The sequence below is a fragment of the Hylobates moloch genome, unplaced genomic scaffold (assembly GCF_009828535.3).
Source record: "Hylobates moloch isolate HMO894 unplaced genomic scaffold, HMol_V3 SCAFFOLD_2, whole genome shotgun sequence".
Taxonomy (NCBI): domain Eukaryota; kingdom Metazoa; phylum Chordata; class Mammalia; order Primates; family Hylobatidae; genus Hylobates; species Hylobates moloch.
The window spans coordinates 98122378-98148564 of NW_026652277.1; the positions used below are offsets into that span (position 1 = coordinate 98122378).

A 26187-nucleotide genomic window follows, 5' to 3' on the forward strand; every position below is an offset into this window, starting at 1 on the left:
ATGCATGTACCCACCGAAACACAAACAACAAAATAAATAGACCCAGAAGTACATCCTATTGAAATCATCAGGGAGAGCACAAAATAATTCTATCCTTTTTTGGCCATGCTTTTATTCAACAAATATGTATTGAGTACCTCTCAGATACTCAGAACTCCTCTAGGCCCTATATATTCAGTTATGGATAAAATAAGCAAATCTGTTTTTTATAAGGACTTTACAATCTAGTGTGATGTTAAACAAGGAGAACTTATTTATTACTTAGGAACTGGTCCAAGCTGTGGTTTGAGCTCAGTTGTTTCTAAATCTTTTCGTGGATTACTCTGTGAGATGACTAATTCCAGGCCAGAAAGACCACTAGAGCCCAGGAGGTCAAGGCAGAAGAAACTCTTAAGCTTTTTAAGTTTAAGAGTCAAAGACAAAAGTTAAGGATATCAATAGAAACAGGGAAATAAAATGTGATGCTGCAAATGTAAAAAAGGATATAAAGAACATAAAGAACTCCAAAATTTAATAAATTAAAAATTCATTGCATAGACCTCATAGCTAGTTATATATAAGAATGTACAGTTAGTGTTCTTAAAAAGAGTGCAGTAAAACAGTACACAGCACAGACAAAGTTCAACCATGTGAGCACTACCACTGTAAGTAATACAGAATAGGACATTTATTATAGCACTGAAACTTTAGAGCACTACACAAGACACTGGGTAAGTAAAGGTCAGAATGGGTGAGTTAGAGGATCAGAAAAATTTGCTCCCCTCCTCTCTGAAGAACCAGTATGGGTGGACAAATTAGAACTTGCCAGAGATCTCAGAAACCAGGCATGGCTGACTTGCAGAATGGGACCATTAAGGAGAACTGGTGGAGACATCTGTGTCAGGGTATTGCCTTTCCATCTGAGATGGAGTGGGCCTGAGGTCACTCTTGGTCAATAGGGCTAGCAGGTCAATATTACAAATGCAGAGTTGGGGAGAGTATGGTTAATTTTGAATCTGCTTCTCTGAGCGTTGATGCTTCTGGTTCTCACAGCCTAACACCAAAACAACCAACAGAGATTATGGCTGTTGCTTCCTCTCCACTTTCCAAATCATGTACAAACTTCTATTTTGGCCCACTATACCCTGGAAGCATATAGGGAAGCACATATGGAAAACATATTTCTAGCTAAGCTAAGTTTACACTGTAAAAAACACCACAAGCATGGGAGACAAAGAAATAAAAGGAAAATACAGGAAGAGAATAAAGTATATACAGGACAGAGTGAGAAAATGTAACATTATTTCAACTGAAGTTCTAAGAGGAGAAAAAAAGAAATAGGGCACAGATAATAAATTTTACCGACCAAGGGTAAAAAAAAAATTGTGGCTGATAATTTTTCAGAAATGGTCAATGACAGAAATCCATAGAGTCAAGGATCCTAAGTAATTTCAGGAAAAAAGAAATAAAAATAAATCCACAACTAAAAACGTTATAATGAAACTGTACCTCATCAAATACACCATAAAAAAATCTTAAAAAATGGCCCAAGGGAAAATATTAAGTTGAAAGGTGACTTGTCAATAGCAGCAATAAAAGTCAGAAAACAGTAAAATGATATTCTCAACATGCCGAATAAAAACCCAAAACAACACAGAAAGAACAATAACAGTAAAACTCTCAACCTTGAATTCTATATGCCTTGAAAATACCCTTCAAGAATAAAGATGAAGTAAAATACTTTTCAGACAGAGGAGTAGCTTAGCTGATCTTGCTTTCAACAGCAACTGAAGACATATACATATTTCACGGATAGCCTATGTATTAAAAAGTTTCCTAAAGGAAAAAAAAAACCCTTTTTAATGCAAGAATTACTTTTGAAATTCATTTAGAGATACTCTCATGAAAACCATCACTGTGAAAATACAAATATGATCCTGCATATAATTTTAGAGGTTTCCTGCCAAGTTGAAGCCCTTTCATGGACCCACTGAATTACTGCTGACATTTCCCTAACATTTCTTTCCAGTATGGCATTTGGGTTCATAAGTTTAAAATACAATGGAATGGGAAAAGCATTATTCTATAAATAATGTACTATTGTATTACTTGAGCTTACACTTAACTTTTATTTGTAGAATTTTTGTATGTCAATTGCTTTCAAAGACTTTGTTACAGCTATGCTGCCCATTTTGAAAGTTAATTACCATCTTATTTCTCTCAGTAACTGCACAGACAATAAATGTAGGACTATAGCTAAAGGCAGGATACTGGCTAATCTGAAAGGAGGGGATTATATCCCTCCATAAGATGTGGGAGAGCTTAGGGATGATGAGAAGAAACTGAAAGATAAAATAATTTTTCTTATTTCTTTTTCTGCAGCTTTGTGTCTCACTCCTCTCTTACACCTGGGGAGTGAAGTCTGGATCCTCTACTCCATATTTATTTAGCAAATAAAACACTGATCTCAAACAGCAACGGGACCTGTGTACTTGAGGTAAGGATAAGAGTCCTGAGGAAAACACGGGTTCTGTGTTTTTATGATCTTGCCTCATTCCCTGCTTTCCATGGCAATTTTTGCTTCCTTATTCAGAACTTTCAGCATTCATTAACATCCTAGTCTAGAGAATTTCAGGTTTTATCGTTTTTGGCTCTACTAAATGGTTCCTACCTCTTAAACTCACTTTAGATCCGCTAAAAGTGTGCTGAAATATCTCAATTGTTGTAGTCACAATTCTATGGGTTTTCACATTATTGGTGTTACTTTGTCATAACATTATTGGGGCCTTGGGAAGAGAAAGAGATGTATTTAAATAATCCATTATTAAATGCATCTCTTTCTCTTTCAAGATGAAGGGGTTGACTAATTTTTTTTTGAGTTAATAGATAAACATATACAGGTTTTTATTCTTCTAGAAATGACCCTTTATTACTTCCCTAGTAACTTTTCTTATTTTTTTCAGACTAGAAAATTCTTCCTGAAACTTGACTTAATAGAGTTCTATTCTCTTCCTTTCTCTACTCCTCCTTCTACTGACTAGTTTTAAATGTAGTATTTTCTCATGTTGATATTATCTTAATCATACATTCTCAGCTTTTTTGTTCTCGGTATTTTATTATGAGCTTATTTGCTTTTTTCTCTTAGATTTGGCAACTAAGAGGATATTATTCTGAAGTAGCTTGATATCTGCTTGTTCTGGTATCCTGCCAATCTCCATTTCAATCGTGTTACTATTTTTGCCTGAACTTTGTTCTACAGAGCAGCTAGGAGAATATAGAGCATGGTAATGAAGAGGGTATTCTGCGACTTCACAATTTCTAAGTTAAAATCTTGGCAAGGCTACTGTCTTGAGTTCCTTAGGGTGTTGCTTTTCCAGCCGGAAACCTCTGTGGCCAGTGGCACGTTTGCCTGAGTTTTGCTTGGGCCCACTGGGCTCGTTCTGCCCAGTCAGCCTGCCAGGCATGCTGGCTTGCACCACCCGCTAGGATCCCACGCCGGCCAAGGGTAAGCCAGGCACGGAGTGGCAAGGGGTATGTGAGAAAGTGAGCGTGGGGTCCACCCACTGCGCGCAGCCAGGCGGGCAGCTCCAGGCACCGGCGCAGGTGCCGGCTCGGTGTAAGGCTGTGGCTGGATCAGATGTACCACAAGCAGCTTACACTGTGGGCACCTGTGTCCGGATGAGGGGAATGCGGTGGCACCCAGAAGCTTCGAGACGCCAGGAACCACAGAGCCCCAGAAAGGGTGTCACGGCCCTGGCTCGGGGAGCCCCTAGGTGTGGCGTCCCCAAAGGGCCTCTTCAGCTGTCTTCTCCTTTTCATTGCCCACAGCGTGGCGATCGGGGGGAGTTTCAGCCCTGTTTATGTTACAGCTCTTTCATTCCCACCATTCAGTTGGTCCTGACTTCTTGTCCTGCCTCTTAAAAAAATGAGGTATGCGGACAACTGGAGGGTGAGCAAGGTGGATAGGAGCTTTACTGAGCAACAGAACAGCTCGGAGGAGACCCCTAGTGGATCGCTCCTTTCTGCAGACAGGTCATGCTTATGACTCCAGGAGACCTGAAGTGGGTAGTTCCTTCCCACAGCTGGTAGTCCCGACATATGTCCGAGTCTGGCTGAGTCCAGGGTTTCAGTGGACTCAGAAGGGAGGAAATATGCGCTTATTTGTCCATGGGCTGTCATTGGCAGGCCCAAAAAAAGCACCATAAGTTCTCACTCTGGGTAGTGGACTCCAGCTGGAACTGACAACCTGGCCCCCCGGCTTCAGGCCATCCCTGCCTTGAAGGTGGGGTTTCACCTGGGATGCACCCCTTTCCACCCAAGGGCCTGTCTGCCTCCTGCCACCATCAACATGCTGTCCGCAGTGCCCAGGCTGTTTGTGTTGAGGGGTGCTGCAGGCCCATGCTGAGCTGCTCTCACCACCCACCCCGCCCGCCAGCCTCCCTCCTGTGCTTGTTGGTGCCCAAAGTCTGGAGGAGGCTGAGGCAGCAGGGAGCTGGTGTGTCAGCGCTGCCCCGAGTGCCTGCACACTTGGTCGAGTTGCAACAGTGCCCAGGCTTGGTCACAACTTTGCTCCATGCCAGATTAGGTGCTGGAAGTGGGGAGAGGCCAGGGAGCAGGAGCAGGTACTTTCAAGCCTGCTATGGCAAGGAGCTTCCTGGGCCCCCAAGAGTGCAGTGATGCTGGAGTCCAGAGCCACAGCTGGGTGGCTGCAGCTGTGCCAGGGAGCACGGGCTTCTGCCTCATCAACTAAGTAGGGGTCTGGGCTCTCGCCTTCTCCTGGCTCCCACCAGCTCTGCATAACATGCAACCCTGTCCATGTCTCACGCTGTGCAACCAGCATCCTTGCAGCAGCTGCTCCACACTGGTCACCACTTCCATCACTAGTTACTAGCAATGTGACTAATGCCAATTATTTTAAATATAATAAATTTGAGTTTATTTCTTTTTTTCTGTGGAGGAAATAACTCATTAATGTGAGGATTGAATGAGAAAATACATATTGAATTCTTCACCAGAAACTTACTAAAAAATCTGTGGGCTCTCTGCAAATAAAACAAACAAAACTTCTGCCTTTATCGTTTTTAAATTAAATTCAGGAAGATATATAGTAAATAATAAATAAATGTGACCAAGTGTGTTGGCTCATGCCTTTAATCTTAGCCTTTAATCTTAGACGCAGAGGTGGAGGATTGCTTAAGCCCAGGACTTAAAGACCAGCCTGCACAACATAGGGGGACGCCATCTCTACAAAATTTTTTTAAAAAACAACATATCCAACTGTGGAGGTGTAAACTGGTAGTCCCAGCTATTCAGGAGGCTGAGGTGGCAGGATTGCTTGAGGCTGGGAGGTTGAGGCTGCATTGATGAGCTGTGATGACACCACTGCACTGCAGCCTGGGTGACAGAATTGAGATCCTGCCTCAAAAAATAAATACCTAAATAAATAAAAGTAAAGTATATAGTATCATAGAAGACATAAGAGTTAAGGACAAAAAGTAAATACTTAAGAGTAGTGTATATTATAGTACATAAATTATATATCATAATAAAACATTAATGATAGAAATAAACAAAGAATGGAAGATTAGAGAATACAGGAAGTACTAATGGGAAAGAGAAGTGGATAATCTTTTATGCTTTTATTTATTTTTCTTTTTCTTTTCCTCATTCTTGCTGTCATCTTAAGGGAAGTGGTTAATAGTTGGCTGTTTTATACAGAGTAGTCAAGGATGAGCTCACTGAGGTAATCAAATTTGAGCAGAAATTTGCAAGAGAAGAGATATCCATGTAGCTATTTGGGTGAAGAGCAATGCAAACAAAGAGAATAACCAGAGTAGACTTCCAGGCAGGAGAATGCTTGGCATGTTCAGGAAGACAAGCAAGCAAAAAAGTGTAGCCAGAGGACAATGAATGAAAGAGGCTATAATATGAGTTGAGGTCATGGAAATAACAAGGTAGGTCTGGGGAGGAAGTGGGACTGATTGCAAAGCATTTTGTAGGTTGTTGTCAAAGATTTTGGCTTCTGTTTAAGAGAGACAGCAAATCATTGAAAAATGTTGAGCAGAGAAATGACCTTGTCTTCTTTTTCAGTTTTACTGGGTCATTCTGACTAACGTATAGAGAATAGACCAAATAAGACAAGAGTAGAAGTATAATTGCTTGATCAGTTCTTCCTGCCCGCTGCATAAATAAAGACCATGGCATTGCACTAAAGAAAACTTTAATTGACACAAGGCCTGCCACACTACACAGAAGATGGGGTTGTTACTCAAATCAATCTCATCTCAGGCTTTTAGGTTAGCAGTTTTTCAAAGACAGTTTGAGGGAAGGGATGGGGTGGCCAGGTAATGGGTACTTGCTGCTGATTGGTTCAGGCAGAGATGAAATTGTAGGAGGGCAAAGCTATCATACTCTTAAGCTGAGTTGCTCCCATGTGGAGCCATAGGAGCAATCAGGTCCAGGTGTCAGATAGGCAAAAAACCTGAACAAATATCTCAAAAGGGTAATCTACAGTAGTGATGTTTCACATCTTGTGATCAGACCACACCTTAGCTCTTCCCCCTAGCCTGATACTGTTTCATTAGATTTACAAAGGTGGTTGAGTTTTGGGGGAGGCCTATTATCATTTAAAACTAAATTTTATATTGACTGGGTGCTGTGGCTCATGCCTGTAATCCTTGTACTTTGGAAGGCCAAGGTGGGAGGATTGCTTGAATCCAGGAGTTTGATACAAGCCTGGGCAATATAGGGAGACCTCATCTCTATAAAAATAACAATATAAGATAAAAGTCATATAAACTAAATGTCTTTCAAAGTTAGCTTAGTCTAAGCTCAGGAATGTTGAAGGGAAAGGCAAGATGGGGTTGGGGGGGGCGTTAAATCAGATCTCTTTTACTGTTATAATTTTCTCCCTGATATAATTTGCAAAGGTAGTTTTAAACTTTGGGTTCCATAGCACCTTACTCTTAAGGTGTTGGCTATAGAGATGGGAAAAGGCTGATGATCACTCTAGCTTCTTCTTGTCGACAAGAGGCATAGTTGTGGGGGTGAGGTGGGTTATGCACAAGGGAAATAAAAATAAAACCGCTTTGCAGTTATCTGCATGTGCTCATGGGGTTCCCAGTTAGTGTTCCTAGGCTTATGTGACAAAAATGTTGATATCCTTACCAACAGTTTTAGTACAGCACTTAAATGAACTGCAGACTAGTCCTGAAACTACATCAGTTCAGTTAAACAGCTGTTTCCAGTATGAGGAGATGGCATCTCAGATGGTCTAGGCTTCTGACTGTGATGAAGGCAAATTGATTTTTAATAAGAGGCATTTCTATAGAGACAGGAGAAAAATGAAGTTTAATGTTGGGCACAATTTATCCAGATGTTAGACTCAAAGAACTTTTAGTTATAGAAGAGGAAGGCACTGGCAATCTGACATATTCTTCTCACCTGTATAACAAGGAATAAGCTTCAGCTTGCAGGGCTTCAGGAAATATTTTGATGGGGTTATGACTAGATTTGCTAAAAATATGGAATGTAGATGACAGAAATCAAGGATGACTCCATAGTTGTTGGCCCAAGCGTTGAAACATTAAATTACCATTAACTGGAATGGGGAAATCTTCAAGAGGATCAGGTTTTGCAGATGTCAAGTTTGAAATACGGATAAACTTCCATGTAGAGTTGCTGAGTAGCTAGCTGAATAGATGACTGGCCTTGTGATAGCATTACGATTAATCGTCACATAAACACTGTATATTCATGAGATTATATAAGATCGCTGAGGGAGTACGTGTAGATAAAGGAGGAAAATGCTGAATCCTAAAGTGATTCAATATTTAGTGGCCTTAACATGGAAGCTAACACTATTGTTATGACTCAGTGAATGACAGGACATTCGAATGCATCCATTATAATTTTTTTAAAATTATAATCAAGTAACACTACTAACAGTGTATTTAATATGTAGAGAATTCTTTATAGATCCGCGAAGTCCGGGGCTGAAGAGGTTGCTCAGAAATGTAATTAGGCACCCTCACTCTGTTCTTTCTATCCATCATCATTTGTCCATATGTTTGTCTGTTCATGGATACAAAGTAACGACTGCAATCCCAGGCGTTGTTCACAATACAGGTTGGAAGAAGCAAATATAGGAAAGGGACAAAGAAAACAAGAACCAAGCCAGTCAAGTCTGTTTATTTTAAAAACATTTCCTGGAAACATTACCTAGAGATTTCTGTAGTTTCTGAAAGAATAGCTGCAAGAGTCTGGAAGTATACTTTAGCTTTTCATATTCTCTGGCAGGGGTCAGCACACATTCAAGGCAAAGGCCAAAGAATACTGAAGACTTTGGGACCATGTGACCTTTCTCCCAACTACTTACCTTTGCCATTGCAGCGGGAAAACAGCCATAGACAATATGTAAATGAATGACTGTGGTTGTGTTTTAATAAACTTTATTTACAAAAGTAGGAAGGACTCCAATTTGATCTGTGGGTTTTAGTTTGCTGACCCCTGCTCTATAGAAGTGTGAGAAATGGGAAAAGGGCCAGTTTGTGGCTTTGAGGGTAGGTATTTTATAATTATAGTACATATGTTCTAGGCAGCTACTATTAAGTAACACTGATTATCTCAGTAAACTGTAGAGGGAGAAGCACTGAATAAGGGATAGCTTCACCACTTAATACCAATGTGAACTTGGGCAAGTCAGTTATCCTTCCAGTGCCAAATTTTCTCATCTATAAAACAGAGACATTAAAACCTACCTCACCTACCTCTGCAAATTAGTGGGAGAATTAAATGAAATAATGTGAAATAAAATGAAAATGCTTTGAAAACTCTCTGGTATTCACAAGTATGTGGTACTTCAGACTTGGCACAAAATGCATTCTGTAAAATGCATTGAGCTTTTATTTCCTCTTTTTTAAAATGTCTTTTCATATAATTACAAAATGAAATATAGCACACTGCAAGAAGGTAGAGTGTTACCGTTGTAGCCTAACCCTGCTGAGACAAGTGATGAGAGCAGAGTGAACTCAGATGTGAATTACTAGAAGATCTAAGTGAGAAAGCATTAGATATACAAAAGTCAGAAAAATAAATCTTATGATGGATAGTTCAGAGAAAACACAACGCTAACAATGCAGTGATTACGTTGTGGTAGCAGAAAAATACATTGTATAGTATCTTTATATAAGCCAACCTTTTTGACTTCTCATTTACTATTAAAAATACTGTTTAATAAATTTCTGTAGATAGATATATTTGCCGTGTAACATTGAGGCTTTTATTAATTACATAAGCTACATGGAACACAGATTCAAGGGCCCTCAGTTATGGTCCTCAATTTATCCCTATTTACTAGTATCCTCTGAAATTCAGGGAAAATTATTTAACTTACTTGGGACTCAATTTCTTCACCTATGGAACATGGAAGTTAAACTAGGTATCATAAGATAATCTGCTAGTTTTTCAATTCTTTGTTTCTACTTGAGAAAATATAACTTACCTAGTGGTATATATTACATTCTTATAGTCATCCAAGTAGCATAATAAGTTATTAATGAATAACTAATACATTTATAACGCTGTTCAGAATGTGTATCTCTTCTGCTCAAAAACCACACAAATAGCAACACTGACCTTTCAATGGAAAATGGGGATAGTAGTTGATATGCTAACCTGTAGCATAAAATGAAATTTGGAATATGATAGAGCATGAATAATAACATACTCACCTGCACCAGGGGAGCTCTATATACTACAGAAGAAAAAAAGAAAATTTATATTTTTATCTTTATAGAGTTAGTGAGTACAAGTGCAGATTTCTTACATGCATACGTTGTCTAGTGGTGGAGTCCAGGCTCAGAAAAAATTTTATTAGACATTGATTTTGAATTTTATTTGAGTATTTACACTTCCAAAATGCATTAACTTGTCAAGCGGAAATCAGGGACATTCATCTGTCTACTGATGAGCGAGCAGAGAAAATCTGGTACCTATAAAGCATCCAGATAAGAATATAAGTACAAAGCATGCAGTTGCTTTGCATTCAGCATTGTAACAGGCACTTTCATAAACTCCTCATGAGCTCATTTTGCCCACTTTGTATTGGTTCTGTCTATAGAACCTTCAGGATTATTATTATTTTTTTTGGCAGTTAAAAGTGTTAGGCTTTGTGGCAAGTTTGGATCCCACTTCTATTACGTTAACAATTGTGTTTCCTAAGACATATTGTTTACCATAATCTTTCTGTCACTAAATTTCCTCATATATAAAGTAGAAAAAGTTGTAAGAGAATTAGAGTGATGTGAGAACTAAAGCACATTGTAAATATTCAGTGATTTTAGCCACTAACCGAATTATAACCTTTCTTTCCATTCATTATCCTCTTTTACGCTTGGGAACTCTAACATCCACAATAATGGACTTTCTAAAATTTGGCCTCACAGTTCCTGGAACACCTGCTAGTAAATTTTACTTATACTCTACTCGAATTATCCATAGGCACATTAGAACTGCTGACACAATCTTATTTGCATGTTAAAAAAATTTATTCTCCCTCTGTGGAAAGAAGACTTGCAGATTATGAACATGAAAGAGAAAAATCAATTATAAGTCTGTTATAGTAAATCAGAGTAGACAGCATTTGCGTTTGTTCAGTCATAATGAAGTTGTAGAGAAACAGTAGAGATCAGACTAGATTTTTCAAGTAAAACTCACCTCCCACTTGCCCCAAAGAGGGAAAACAACACAGGATTTTTTTTTTTTGTTCCATTCATGTTAGGTGTCCATTATAGCCCATCTGGTGTATATGCCATCCTCATTCAAGGACCAAAGCTAATATTACTTTTCACAGTAGCTGGAGGAAATAAGACACTGGAGGATATCATAGTGGATTAAGTACTTTGGTCCAGAAATGATGTGCATTCTTCCACCCACACCTCACGGATTGAAACTCACCACCCAGCCCCATCCTCCAGACAGAATTCAGGAAGTGCAGCTACCTTGTGTCCAGAAGGTGGGCTGGAGAATGACGATATTTTTCAACGGCACAAATAATGGTCACATCTGTCTTCATTGTCACCAAAAACTTGGTTGATCCTCTTTTTTTACAGGGATCTCCCATTAATCACGGTAATTTATTCCTGCAAATTAGAGGTTTATGTGTTAAAATACTAACAAGTAGTCTATTTCTTAATAATTTAAATGAAAAATATTCCTAATGAGTTACACATCAAATATTTACAATCAATATATTACTTTTTAAAATGCAGTAAAGAATACACATTTTGAACTATTGCCTAAGTATATAAATTGCTTACATCTTTGGTTCTTAACTACCAAACAATTAATATGGTTGTTAACAAGCAGTTCTTTTGCATTCAGTAAGTTTTCTTCCATTGATACAGCTTTTCTCAATAATTTTTATATATATTTCTTTATTGTTTGGAGGACTTATTTTACTATTTTAGACAAGTACTATGGAAATATAAAAAGTAATGTGGCAAGATGTTCAACACAAGTACAAAGCCACAGAGAATATTTTAACTGACAATGACACTGTGATGTGCTTCATATAAGAATGGTATTTCTTTTGTTGATACTCTACAAGTTTTCAAAATATCTACATATAATTTAGAAGTTCTGTCAAATGTATTTGTTATGCAAGCTAAGACTTTCACATATACCATTTTTGCTAAAATATTGCTATTGAGTTTTTGAAATTTTTTCAGATAAATATTGGTCAAAAATTTACTTTGAGAAATATGTAAGTTCTACTAAGTTTGGATATAAAAAGCAGAAAAATGCTCTATTAAGAAAATATTAATGGAGAAGATGTTCCATAAGGTGTAACTGTTTATTCTCCTGTTTCCCCAGGTGAGGGGAACACAAAGTCCCAAGCAATCTTAGTATCTAACTAAAATCCAGGAATCTAGGTAATGTGATAGTCTCTAAATGAAATCTGGATGTGATTCCTATTGACCTAAGTGTCAATGATCCCCTTTTCCCTACCAAATATTCCATAGTGAAGCAGACACAAGACAACCACAGTGACCATTTTGATATGGGAAGAACAGGAGATACAATGGTCATTGGTCAACAGCAATTCTGAAATCCAGCTGTGTGGAATTTATGAGGTGCTTTCAACTGGAAGTGTATTCCTTGATTAGACCCTAATTTCACTTCCTGGGATTAGCAGTCCAGTTCTGTACCTTTTTCTCCATCATCCATGGGATTGACCTTTGGGAGTTCTTTAACTTTCTGTTATCCTTCTTGTCTTCACTTAAAGAGGGAATTTGGGAATTTGTCTTCTCTGGAGGCTGTGCAGGATTTTTTTATAGGCTTGTTTTACATTTTTAGAATATTGAGGTCATTTTATTTTTTAGTCCGGAGAGGTGGATTACTTAGTGGAACTATAGCCTCAAAAGGTTCATTGCCCATTGCCCTATGCACAAGACAAATCAATACAACAAGACATCAGGTTGCAACAGAGAAAGAGGTTTAATTGTAGGGCTGCCAAACAAAGAGACAGGAGGAAACCTACAGGCTGTCTTCCCGAGGAGTTTGAGGGTAGGATTTTTAAAGGTTTTGGAGTGGCCTGATGTGTGGAGATTGTTGGTTAGTTGAAGAGTGCAAGGTGCAGTCATGAGACAGGGAGAAGAAGAAACTGCATTCTCATGCTGATTTGGTTCTCAGGTGGGGTTTTCGGGTTGGCATCAGCTGTTCTGCTGGAATTCAGGATTCTTAAAAGTCTTACGATTCTGACTTCAGAGATCCTACCTATAAGAACAATGGGCATGCACATGGTCGATATCTAGTGACTTTGACTTTGGTTACAAGGAAGTGGATCAAATTGCTGCCTGACTAATGCGTACTTGTAACTATATTTCTGTCCAGAATTCTTGTTAACCCTGTGATGACAGCTTCAGAATAACCCCCTTAAAGATTCAAGTCTTTTGTGTGTGTGTGATAACTTCTGGTTATAAAACCTACTCTTCTTTTAATGATATGACTCTCCCTTTAGATTTAATTTTGGGTACCTTGATCCTGCCAGGATTCTGTAGAACAGCCTCACCTTCAGTCTCATTTCCTTGCAGTATTTGTTCAGCTGAAAGGATTGACTGATCATCATCTTAAACTACTGTATAGTTTTAACAGTGAGCGTGATAGTCATACACTTTACTGTGAATCTGAGTTCTGATTGACCTTTGCTGATCAAATCATTTTTCAATTTTGCTTTTTAATGTTTGTGGTTAAAAATGTGTTTCAACCCTACACACCCCTAGAATTCTGAACAATGCCATCATATTTTTTGCATGAAAACCATTGAATTATTTTCTAAGCTCATCTCTTTCCTATGGTACCATTACAAATGCAACCATTGCAAATTCTCTTTGTTAAACTTGTTCAACTTTTGACCTAAAGCTACAGGTTCACTGGGATATTTTCTCTCTTTCATGGTATCACAAGTGACAGTTTTATGTTTCACTGTTGCATAATACAAATTGCCATTCTTACAGCCTCCAGTAAGAATTCCCTTGCTGTTTACTGCCCAGACTTAAAGTAAATACTGTGCATTTTATTGTCATTGTTACAGTAGCACGAATTTCAGGTAATCAATATTTATATGAAGATAAACCAGGAAAGGAAAGAGATAGAAAGAAAGAAATAAATAAACAAAGAAAGAAAGAAAAGGAAGGAAAGAGAAAGAAAGGCAGGCTGAAAGAAGGAAAGAAAGAAAAGAAAACCTGAAATATATTGGTTTTTAACAAGATGGTTTTTGTTTGTGTGTGGTTTTTTTTTTTTTTTTTTTGTTTTTTTTTTACATAATATGCCCATTTCCTTTGAGCCGGGGGCTCTCTGTTCTTATGAGTCCATACAATACATAAAACACTGCCCTGCACACACGTAGTCAATATGTATCTATTATTACTATTATTATCATTATTAATTACAACCTTGAGGCTGAGATATTTGTTACTATCTTTGTATTTGTTATTTTGTAAATTAGTCATTCCTCACGTTTGACCTCTTTACTCCATTCCTGGTTTATATTCTAATCTACTCCTTATTCGGGTCCATGGCTTGTTTTAGGTATACAAATACTATTGATTTCAATGGTCAGAGGAGCTTTAATTAAAAAATTAAGGTTTGTTTAAAACAGATTCAATTATACAGGGAGTGGATTAAGGTTTAGTTTATTCATTGCATCTATCCCTATATAGACTCTCACCCTTATCAAAGGGATCATGTGAGTGCCACAGTACATCGTCTAGGCTTTTGGACATTCTAGACTTCCCAGTGATATGAGATTACTAAATGCATATAGAAGATAACAACAATAACAAGAAAACAAAGACTATGATCTTGGCCTTAGGATTCAAGCAAACTCTAGGTAGTGGCTCTGTTTTAGGCCCTAAATGTGGCAAGGTCTGAGCCAGAAATGAATTTGATGAACTATGTGACTTGATGAACAACAAATACAAGAACCAAATAATCACTGTGAGATTTTAGACCTCAAAAATCTCCCAGGACTGAATAGTCTGACTATAAGTGCTTTGTATCATCGTCTAGGAGGTTCAAAACGTGTATAGAAGATGATATTTGTGGAACCTCTTAGGGACTAGGAGACTACATATCACTACACAGGCTTCAGTGATTTAGATCATGATTGCTACCTGGAAGCTGCTATCTGGAAGCTACATTTGAAAAATCTGCAATTAAAGGAAGGGAAGGAATAATTTCAGAACAGCCACAGGAAAGTTCAGTAAAGGTAAAATAGTTTTGGTAACTGAAAAATATTACATTTGCAAATGATTATTGTGATGTAGAATTCCAAGAGCAATTTTAGATAGATAATTGTTACATTTAACTTCAGGGACTACATTAAGAACCTTTTCTTGAGAAATTTGTCTTGCTTAATGGCTTTAGAGCTAAATGGAAATCATTGTCACTGTAATTTCAAATAAAAAACAAAACAAAATAGTTAGATTTCAACCAATGATGCAGGTTTTCAATTTGCATATAAGCAATTGTGTTTAATTTTCAGAAACTTAACGCAAACTCTTTAAATTTCATTTATTCAGTAAACATAAAAATAGAAAATACGTATGTTATAATTATATAAGACTATTTCACAACCTCTTTTGCCTAAAATATGTGGTATTATATTAACATTTTCACACCAGAACTTTCATTTTGTTAACTGAGGCAAGTCATAAAATTAACATGTTTTTGTTGTTCATATTGGAAAGATTTAAAAGTAAGCAAATGAAAGCTGGATAAATTTGTAATTGTCTGAATCCTCCATTATGCCTGCATTAGTTTTCTGTTGCTATAACAAATTGCCACAACCTTAGTGAAACAAAACAACACAAATAGATTATCTCACAGTTTCAAGAGGTCAGAATTTGGTGATTTCAGCTAGTTTCTCTGCTCCAAGTCTCCCCAGGAAGAAGTTGAAGTGTTGACAGAGTACCATGGCTTTTCGGGGAATATAAGATAATCAGTTTCCTTGCTCACTCAGATTGCTGGCAGAATTCAGTGCATTTTGATTTTGAGATTGAGGTCCCTGTTTTCCTACTGACAATTGGCTCGAGGTCTTCTCAGCCTCTAGAGGCGGCCCACTTTCCCTGTCTAACAGCCCCCTTCCTCTAGGTTGAAATTTTCTCAGGCTTTGAATTTCTCCCCTCCCTCCCTTTTCCAGAGCATCTGTATTATTCAAGGCTCACTAGAGGAACAACACTAATAGGACAGATGTGTATATAAAGGGGAGTTTATTAAGAATTGACTCACACGATCACAAGGTGAAGTCCCACAATAGGCCATCTGAAAGCTGAGGAGCAAGGAGGCCAGTCCAAGTCCCAAAACCTGAAAAGTAGGGAAGCCAACAGTGCAATCTTTAGTCTGTGGCCAAAGGCCCAAGAGCCCCTGACATACAGTAGTGTAAGTCCAAAAGGTCCAAAGCTGAAGAACTTGCAGTTTGGTGTTTGAGAGCAGGAACCATCCAGCACAGAAGAAAAATGAAGGCGGGAAGACTCAGCGGGTCTGGTCTTCCACCTTCTCCTGCCTGCTTTATTCTAGGCACTCTGGCAGCTGATTAAATGATGCCCATCCAGATTGAGGGTAGGCCTGCCTCTCCCTATGCACACTGACTCAAATGTTAATCTCCTTTGGCAACACCCTCACAAACAAACCCAGGAACAATACTTTGCATCCTTAGATCCAATCAAGCTGACACTCAATATTAACCATCACAGCATCTTTCTGAATTCAGCTGAAAAAAGGCTCTCCTTCTTTAAGCGCTAGAGTGATTAGACTGAAACTGTCTAATCCAGGATAGTCTCCTCATCATACCCTTCATCACCTCTGCAAAGTTTCTTTTAGCATGTAAGCTGACATATTCATAGGTGTAATATCAAGGGTTTGAGGATTAAGGAGGCAAAACTGCCAACCACAATACTAAGTCATTTTAAAATACAGGGTTTAATGTAATAACATTCCCATACTGATATCTATCAGGGGAACTTTCATTGCTTTTGTATAAGTTTGAGATTTCTATATAGCCACTACGTGTGTCTCTTCTATTGCTAATATCATTATTTTAGAAAATAGTTTCTCAAAGTCTTGAACTGTAATATGAGATATTGAATTAAGTTGTAATGTTTACTTTAATTGCTGTTTGAGAATATCTGCCTGTCTGCCTATCTGTCTATCCATCCATCTATCATATACTTACCTGTAGTTAATTATTTAGGAATAGGATGCATTAATTCCTGAAAGCAGAACATTCTTCCATGTGATTACTCCCTTGCTTCCCACTCAACATGAGCCTATGTTCAAGAAAGGTGAGTTATGCTAGGTTATACAAGAGAGACAGAGAAAATACCAATTCTCTTCAGTCCCACTTTATTCCAAAAGTAAACACTATGCACCATTTATGACTCATTGGATGTCTACTGCATGTTAGACATCATCTAAGAAATGTACATACATTACTTTTAATTCACAAAATAATTCCATGTTTATTTAACAGTGATTCATATGTACATACTCAAGACCCTGAACTGAACTGATTAAATGGCAAATCTAGGCTTACCTATTATCTCTTCAATTATTTTTTCAAAAAGTTTTTACTGAATACCTATTATGTATTAAACTTTCCCCTAGGCACAATACTATACTAAAAATTTGTAAGTGTAAATTCATAAAAATTATGTATCTCAGCTGTCCTTTAAAGATAAATTTATTTATTATAAACAATTGTTAAAAATTACCCAAATTATTTTGAGCTGAAGGCACCTGAAATATCTGCATTAAATTTTAATGTAGTTCATTTCAAGGGATAAACATTCATTTTATATAAGCGGTTTAAAAATTAAGGCAAATGATTTTAAAATAATAATATATCTGCAAAATGTTTTTCATGTTAGTTCCTCCTGGATGATGACTTCGCTGTCCCTTGCTTTCTACCAAGTTCCTACGAAAAATAGAGATTGAGAAAATTACAACCAAGGGTTTGGAGGTTATCTAGCAGGACATTGTACATCAGCTGCATCAGCTCGTGTGCCCAGAGCTCAGACTCTTTCTTTCCTCCCAATTCTGTAATTAGAAGTAAGGTCTACTGCTTGCCTGGCCACATCTCAAATTGAGGTATTAAAAAGGAGAATGGTCAAGCGCAGAGGCCCAGGCCTACAATCTCAGTACTTTGGGAATCTGAGGTGGGAGAATCACATGAGCCCAGGATTTTGAGACAAGCCTGGGCAACATAGACAGGTCTCACCTGTAGGAATAATTTGAAAATTAGTTGGGTGGTGTTGTGCATGCTTATAGTTCCACCTACTTGGGAGGGTGATGTTGGAAGGACCACTGGACCCAGGAGGTTGAGGCTGCAGTGAGCTGCAGCTGCCCCACTGCACTCCTGCCTGGGTGACAGATACTGTTTCAAAACCAGAAAAAAAAAATATTATTCCTATATAGTAAGAGATACTCATTAAAAATGTGGTCTTACTCTTGATTAACTCAAGAAATGCAACAATCTTAACAATGATAGTCTGCTTTGAAGTACATTTTTCTCCCATGCAATAATCCAAACCAGGTGTCCTAAATATTTATTCTTATTATTCCAAGGAAAAATAATTTTAACACCACCATCCCATAAAACTGTTGTATAGACCTTAAATAAGAAAAAAATATGCAAATTACTTACCATAATTGAATAATGTGTAAAGGAATGTAGCTACTACTATTATTTTAATAATAATAATATTATAATAATAATGGAAAACATGTCTAAGGAATATTTGATTAATAGGAGAAGTAATTTTGAAATCTCTAAATCAGAAAATTTATAAAAAGTTGATGTATTTCAAGGTAATTTAAGTTGGTGCTCTAACTTACGGCTAACTGGATACAGAGCAACTGTTTTCAGCGTAGCCTGTAGAAATAAAGAAGAAAAATACAAAGTTCAAATTTCTCATCTCCAGAGGTTCTCCTCTGCGTCTAACCTGTATGAAGTAAACAATAGATTAACCAACCGGGGAGAAGAGTGAGCCCCAGAGAGAATCAGCTGAGAAGGACAAACGATTCTTCTCATTCTGGTCTCCGTTTAGATATCCTTTTATTGCTGACATAAACTGGAAAAGTTGTTCAGTTAAATTTATAGGCATCTCTGTCTTGTGCTTGGAGACTTGGGAACTGCTTATTTTTAGTTTTGTTTAGTTTTATTATTTTTTTCTATAGTGTGCCACAATATTTGCCACAAGGAAAGATTAGTGACAGCATAACACCACAGCTTTATAAACACCTGTTAATTAACTCACGTAACTTCTCTTCATAGCAGCATGATTTATAGTCCTTTGGGTATATACCCAGTAATGGGATGGCTGGGTCAAATGGTATTTCTAGTTCTAGATCCCTGAGGAATCGCCACACTGACTTCCACAATGGTTGAACTAGTTTACAGTCCCACCAACAGTGTAAAAGTGTTCCTATTTCTCCACATCCTCTCCAGCACCTGTTGTTTCCTGACTTTTTAATGATGGCCATTCTAACTAGTGTGAGATGGTAGCTCATTGTGGTTTTGATTTGCATTTCTCTGATGGCCAGTGATGATTAGCATTTTTTCATGTGTCTTTTGGCTGCATAAATGTCTTCTTTTTTTTTTTGAGACGGAGTCTTGCTCTGTCGCCCAGGCTGGAGTGCAGTGGCGCAATCTCGGCTCACTGCAAGCTCCGCCTCCCGGGTTCACGCCATTCTCCTGCCTCAGCCTCTCCGGGTAGCTGGGACTACAGGCGCCCGCCACCACGCCCGGCTAATTTTTTGTATTTTTAGTAGAGACGGGGTTTCACCGTGGTCTCGATATCCTGACCTCGTGATCCGCCCGCCTCGGCCTCCCAAAGTACTGGGATTACAAGCGTGAGCCACCGCGCCCGGCCGTAAATGTCTTCTTTTGAGAAGTGTCTGTTCATGTCCTTCGCCCACTTTTTGATGGGGTTGTTTGTTTTTCTCTTGTAAATTTGTTTGAGTTCATTGTAGATTCTGGATATTAGCCATTTGTCAGATAAATAGGTTGCAAAATTTTTCTCCCATTCTGTAGGTTGCCTGTTCACTCTGATGGTAGTTTCTTTTGCTGTGCAGAAGCTCTTTAGTTTAATGAGATCCCATTTGTCAATTTTGGCTTTTGTTTCCATTGCTTTTGGTGTTTTAGACATGAAGTCCTCGCCCATGCCTATGTCCTGAATGGTATTGCCTAGGTTTTCTTCTAGGGTTTTTATGGTTTTAGGTCTAACATGTAAGTCTTTAATCCATCTTGAATTAATTTTTGTATAAGGTGTAAGGAAGGGATCCAGTTTCAGCTTTCTACATATGGCTAGCTAGTTTTCCCAGCACCATTTATTAAATAGGGAATCCTTTTCCCATTGGTTGTTTTTGTCAGGTTTGTCAAAGATCAGATAGTTTTAGATATGCGGCATTATTGCTGCTATAAAGACACATGCACACGTATGTTTATTGCGGCACTATTCACAATAGCAAAGACTTGGAACCAACCCAAATGTCCAACAACGATAGACTGGATTAAGAAAATGTGGCACATATACACCATGGAATACTATGCAGCCATAAAAAATGATGAGTTCATGTCCTTTGTAGGGACATGGATGAAACTGGAAAACATCATTCTCAGTAAACTATCGCAAGGACAAAAAACCAAACACCACATGTTCTCACTCATAGGTGGGAATTGAACTATGAGAACATGTGGACACAGGAAGGGGAACATCACACTCTGGGGACTGTTGTGGGGTGGGGGGAGGGGGGAGGGACAGCATTAGAAGATATACCTAATGCTAAATGACGAGTTAATGGATGCAGCACACCAACATGGCACATGGATACATATGTAACAAACCTGCACATTGTGCACATGTACCCTAAAACGTAAAGTATAATGAAAAAAAAAAACAACTTCTCTTCATTGAATGCTATGATTATCTATATTTGGTGATTCATCATATTAGAACTCGGTAAGAGAGACACATCAAGGAAACATATAAAAATAAAAATTATAAATAATACCATATGAACTTATTTTGCTAATTTTATATAATTTTAATTCAGGTCTCATTAAACATTTACCAATATACCTTGCTAATTTTATATAATTTTAATTCATGTATCATTAAACATTTACCAATAGATATGTGGTAGAATAGTTTTTGAAGTCGTAACAAGTGAATTTCTTTTTCTCTATTAATTTGCATTCTGAATGTCACTAGTAAACTAGATATTTTAAGTCACTCATAAGTAAATCAATAGCTTCGTTCACAGGCTTTTGTTATATTTTCAACCTGCTCAATTAATATCAAATATAGATCAGAGGTGAAACAATATTTTTTCTCCAAGTCAACATTTCTTAGTTATACATAGGTTTCTAACACTCTTGATGTTTAATGAATATCTGCAGAAACAAGCACATTAAAGTTATTTAAAATCACCTAAACTAAAGATCGAAGAAAGTATAAAAATATTTCTCCTTTTCCATAAAAATCCATATCCTAATGTTAGAAATCATTTTTTGTAACTACATATGATGTTTAATTTTTATTTGTTTTAATGTTTGTACACATGTTCAATACTTAATTCGTATAAATAAGCCAGGGAAATATGGTTTTAGGTCTAACATGTAAGTCTTTAAGCTTTTTAGAAGCTTCAATGTATTAATTAGTCATAGTGATTAGTCACCAATTGAATTAACAATATTGAACTAAGATATATACATATTTATTTTTTCTTAGTTTTATTAGAAAATAAAGGTTTACTTTTTTTTTGAGACAAAGTCTCACTCTGTCACCAGGCTGGAGTACAGTGGCATTATCTCGGCTCACTGCCACCTTGACCTCCTGGGTTCAAGCTATTCTCCTGCCTCAGCCTTCCGAGTAGCTGTGAGTACAGGCACTCGCCACCACGCCCAGCTAATTTTTGTATTTTTAGTAGACACGGGGTTTCACCATTTTGGCCAGGATGGTCTCAATCTCTTGACCTCGTGATCCACCCACCTTGGCCTCCCAAAGTGCTAGGATTACAGGTGTGATCCACTGCGCCCGGCCTAAAGATTTACTTCTTAAAACATATAGGAAAATAATGCCATATTAAATTCTCTGGTTCAATAAAATTAGTCTTAAAATTGGTCTAACTTGTGGGTTTATTATTTGAAGCAATCAAGGTTGATTAACACATCAGTTGTCTTAAACAATGATTTGATTATTTGCAAGAGTAATGAATTTCTAGAGAGTGAACAAATAATTTTGAGTGAATTAAAACAAACTCAGAAGACTTAAACACAAGAATTAGTGAAGAAATTCACAGAGCAGAAACATTTTATATGACTATTAACACTAGAAAAATGTCATTACATCAGAAAAAATGAGTAAAACATGTAGAATAAAAGCTGGCTTTAAAAATTGAGTATCAGCCTTCCATTATACTAAAATATATAATTTAATAAAATTAATTACTTAAAACTGAAAACTGTAAATGTTTAATACTTGATGCTAATGCATTAACATGTTCTTCTAACTCTTGATATAATTCTGTGTCAAGAAGTTCACATCAAATTAATTTGTGTTCATACTATTTGATAATTTTTTTTTCTTTTTTTTTTTTTTTTTTCTTTTTTGAGACAGTCTTGCTCTGTCGCCCAGGCTGGAGTGCAGTGGTGCAATCTAGGCTCACAGCAAGCTCCGCCTCGTGGCCTCACGCCATTCTCTCGCCTCAGCCTCCCAAGTAGCTGGAACTGCAGGCGCCCACCACCACGATCAGCTAATTTTTTGTATTTTTAGTAGAGACAGGGTTTCACCGTGTTAGCCAGGTTGGCTTTGATCTCCTGACCTCATGATCCACCCGTCTTGGCCTCCCAAAGTGCTGGGATTACAGGCGTAAGCCACTGCGCGTGGCTGAGAACTTTTTTTTCTAAGTAACCATATCTGAGAAGTATTTGTGTAGATGCCCTGGGGGAAAACATACTTTAAAAATCAAATATATATATCTGATCTCAAGAAAACATAATATTTAAAAAATTAAAAATCATATTATCCAAAAGACAGTAAAAATGTGGCAGAGTAAACATCATTTAGCTTCGTGTCTACATAGATAATATATAGAGTACGTGTATATGTACTAAATATATATATTTATATATATACACACACACACATATATATAAATAAAATGAACTCAGTTTTGAATATTCAGATAACTGGGATGAATTATTTTCCTCAGAATATTCATTCAAATTGGCCAATGCTCATTTAATACCCACTACTTGCCAGTCTTGTTCAAAAGATGAAAACTGCAAAGTACCCTAGACTTTGTCTCAAGCAAGGTATTGATCAATAGTAATGTAGATATAAAATTAAACATGAAAGGACAAAGTAATTTGCAAAGTATTTTAAAATAATTTTTCGAATTCAATTAAACAACCTACTTGCAGACAAGTTACCAAGCAACATTTTTCAGATTTTTAAAATAGCAAACACCATGATTGAATTTCACCTTGTGGTATGTTCTAGAAAGTTTTGTTTGATTCTGCACAGTGTAGCGGTAAACTAGTGGTTTTGAATAGATAATGAACAATGAGAACATACCTCTCATCTTTCGCAAGGACTAGCCTTTATAGTGTGTATACATGCACACACAAACATGCATGTATGTGTTTATGTCTATAATCTTTATTGATAGTCTTTAAAGATTACTACAGAATATGCATAGATTGTATTTGAATATTTACAGATTTTTTAAAAGGCTGGCATATAAATGCAGGCTGAGAAGTGTTTCATTAACCATTTTGCCTCTAGAGGATTTAAGAATAATGACAAATAAAAAACAAATACTGTCATTTATTTGCTATAATTGATGCAACCACTTTCTCTATCTAATAATGTAAATGTTTTTCTTGCCAAGTAGAGTAAACCTCCTGTAGATCCATTTTAAGTACAGCAAGTTCATTTTTGTGCATTTTATAACAAATGTGCATTTTGTGGAGACAACTGGTCATCTATGGGGAACATGATTTATTGTACTTTCTTCTGAGTCATGACATTCATTGGACTACATCCAACATATATATAATTTTTTAATACAAGATATTCTGGGTCCTTTCACAGGCATGGATATTGCTAGGTGGAGAGCTTTTCTGGAGATATCCATAGATATTACCATTTTTATCAAATATATGGACATTAAATGAATTAAAGCTTTGACCCCAGACAACAAGATTCTTTAATTAGAGTGTAATTGTTAACTAGTCCTGTGTATTTTGGTGAAGTACAGTGTAGCAAGAGTAATTTTTATATTGTAGTCTAAATTTTCAGCATCTCACCATCTGTTTGGGGGTCTATATCTCCAAAAACACTCATAATGTGCATTTATATAGATTTCAGATTTAGTTATGAAATGTGTAGTTATTATCTGTGAAATAATATAAACCTAAAGATAATGGAAAATGAAATAAGTAAAATTTAAAGACATATGTCGTACTGTATACAGTACGACATATGTCTTTAAATTTTGTACTAATCATGGACACGATGTTGCCTTTAGTAACTAAATTGCTTTTTTTTCAGTTGTTTAAGAAAAGTATGCAAAAGTTTCCAACTTTATTAATTTAGGCTCTTTTATTTCATAATCTAAATAAATATTTTTACCTAATAACCATAAACCATTTGTATGAAAATCATAAAAAAAATAGGTTTGAAGTTATCAAAGTAGGAAATCATATTACAAGTGAAAACATATATTATGTGAAGACGGAGGTAGTGTGTTTTTAATCACTTTATCATAATTCGTCATAATTGAAAAAAGTCAATACTCAGTTAAACGAATTGCCTGGATCCTTACATTCTGTTGTACACATGGCTTACATTCAAGACAAAGTTATCTGCTAACTTTTAGTACCTGTAAAAACTACCCTAAATCACGTAAACCCATTTACTTGTGTACATATTTAAATAAATTCTGTTTGGCTGGCAATCAGATCATGTATTTGAATTTCTGCTAATGCTCACACACAGAATATTTCAGGGTTCATTTCTTTCTTTCTTTTCCACTTAAAAATGATCTTACCCAGTGTACCAGACTTAAAATTATACTTCAAATTCAGATTTCCCACACTACAGATGTTTTTCCTTTTTATGTTTATAATTACTATGATGAACAGTGAATTATTGACAAGATTGCTTGAAGAATATTCATAGAAAGGATTCAACTAGGTCTCTCACCTTATCCATAGAGAAGTCACCACCATATTAAATAATAAAATTAATTTAGTCAACAAATATACCAATATTCTGAACATCTTTTGTATGCCAGACACTGCTAATTTAATATATTGATTTCTCCAACACTAAATAATGTGATTTTGCATGTACTGTTATATTCATAAGAAAGACAAGAAAATTAAAGTTATAAGACAGACGTGTATATCTGTGCAATGGAAATAGTTGAAGCAAAAACCATCTCTAAACTGAGACGCCTCTGTAGATGTTTCATTTACAGAGACTTCTGGGGTGGTTAGAAAAAAAGTTAATTTAAGTTTTAAGATTGTTATTTTCTTTAGATATTTATCTTGTTTACACAATAATGCTCATGAAAAATTCATACCTAAACAGCCTTGATATTTTTGATAAAATTGATGAAATTCTAACCAGAAAAAGTAAAATAAGTAAATAAAAAAATACTTAAAAGGAGGGAAAATATGATGAGTGATTCTATTTTTCCCCAATCAACTAACATAAACTATCTTAATTTATATTAAATCACTTGCTTTTTTTAAGTTATAATAAATAACACACCAGAATAAAGATTAATAACATTCTACAAAATATATGAAAAGAAAACTTCTATGATTAATACTATAAAATGAGTGATTATCTAATACCAATATCCACAATGTATTTTAATTAAATGATATTAACATTTCATATTGTAGAATGTTTAGTTGTTGCTTAGTTAACTCAGCAATAGAAATATTTAAAATAAAGTATTATTTTTCCAGAGGGTTAGGAATTTGTTTATGAGAATATTTTTATTCCATAATGCAGTTAATAAATACAATTTAGTTTATAGCTTGCAAGAATTAGTTTAGTCAGTGCATAATAAATTTAATATTACCTAATTTAATCAGTTCATAGTAAATTTAGTACCTGTGTTTTTCTTTAAGTAGTAATCAGATAGATGGACCAAACAACAATCCGAATCAGTATCAAGGAAGTTCAATTCATCATATTTCATGAGCTCTGAATTATCTTTTGATTAAAATAGTAATGACCCGGGATTATATGTCATACATAATAAATATATATATGATATATACATATACACATATATATCATACATATACATATATATACAGGGTTTACATTCAAAGACACATGCCAATCCAAGCACAGTTATATTAATTATTTTAACATCCTGTTAGCTGTTTAAAATGCTGGCTATGTCTAAATAATTTATTTTTATACCATTATGAGTGTTCCTTTTGGAGTTTGCTAGTGAAATTGTTAAGATAATAAGTATTGTTGGGGCAATTTTCAATGGCTTCTATATGCAAATAGTGTTTTCTGTATTACTAGATAAATTTTGAGAAATGTGACAAGTTTAAAGCAAATGTCGGCCGGGCGCGGTGGCTCACGCTTGTAATCCCAGCACTTTGGG

General features: G+C 36.3%; 1 protein-coding gene across 2 annotated transcripts in view; it reads left to right on the forward strand.

Moving 5' to 3' along the window:
• The window catches only part of EYS (eyes shut homolog), a 2056951-nt gene that overhangs the window by 53796 nt on the left and 1976968 nt on the right, over positions 1-26187 (forward strand). For both annotated transcript variants that reach the window (XM_032154320.2, XM_032154329.2), the window contains exon 2: positions 2362-2476. The gene's annotated coding sequence lies outside the window, so the exon portion shown is untranslated. The remainder of the gene's footprint in view (positions 1-2361; positions 2477-26187) is intronic.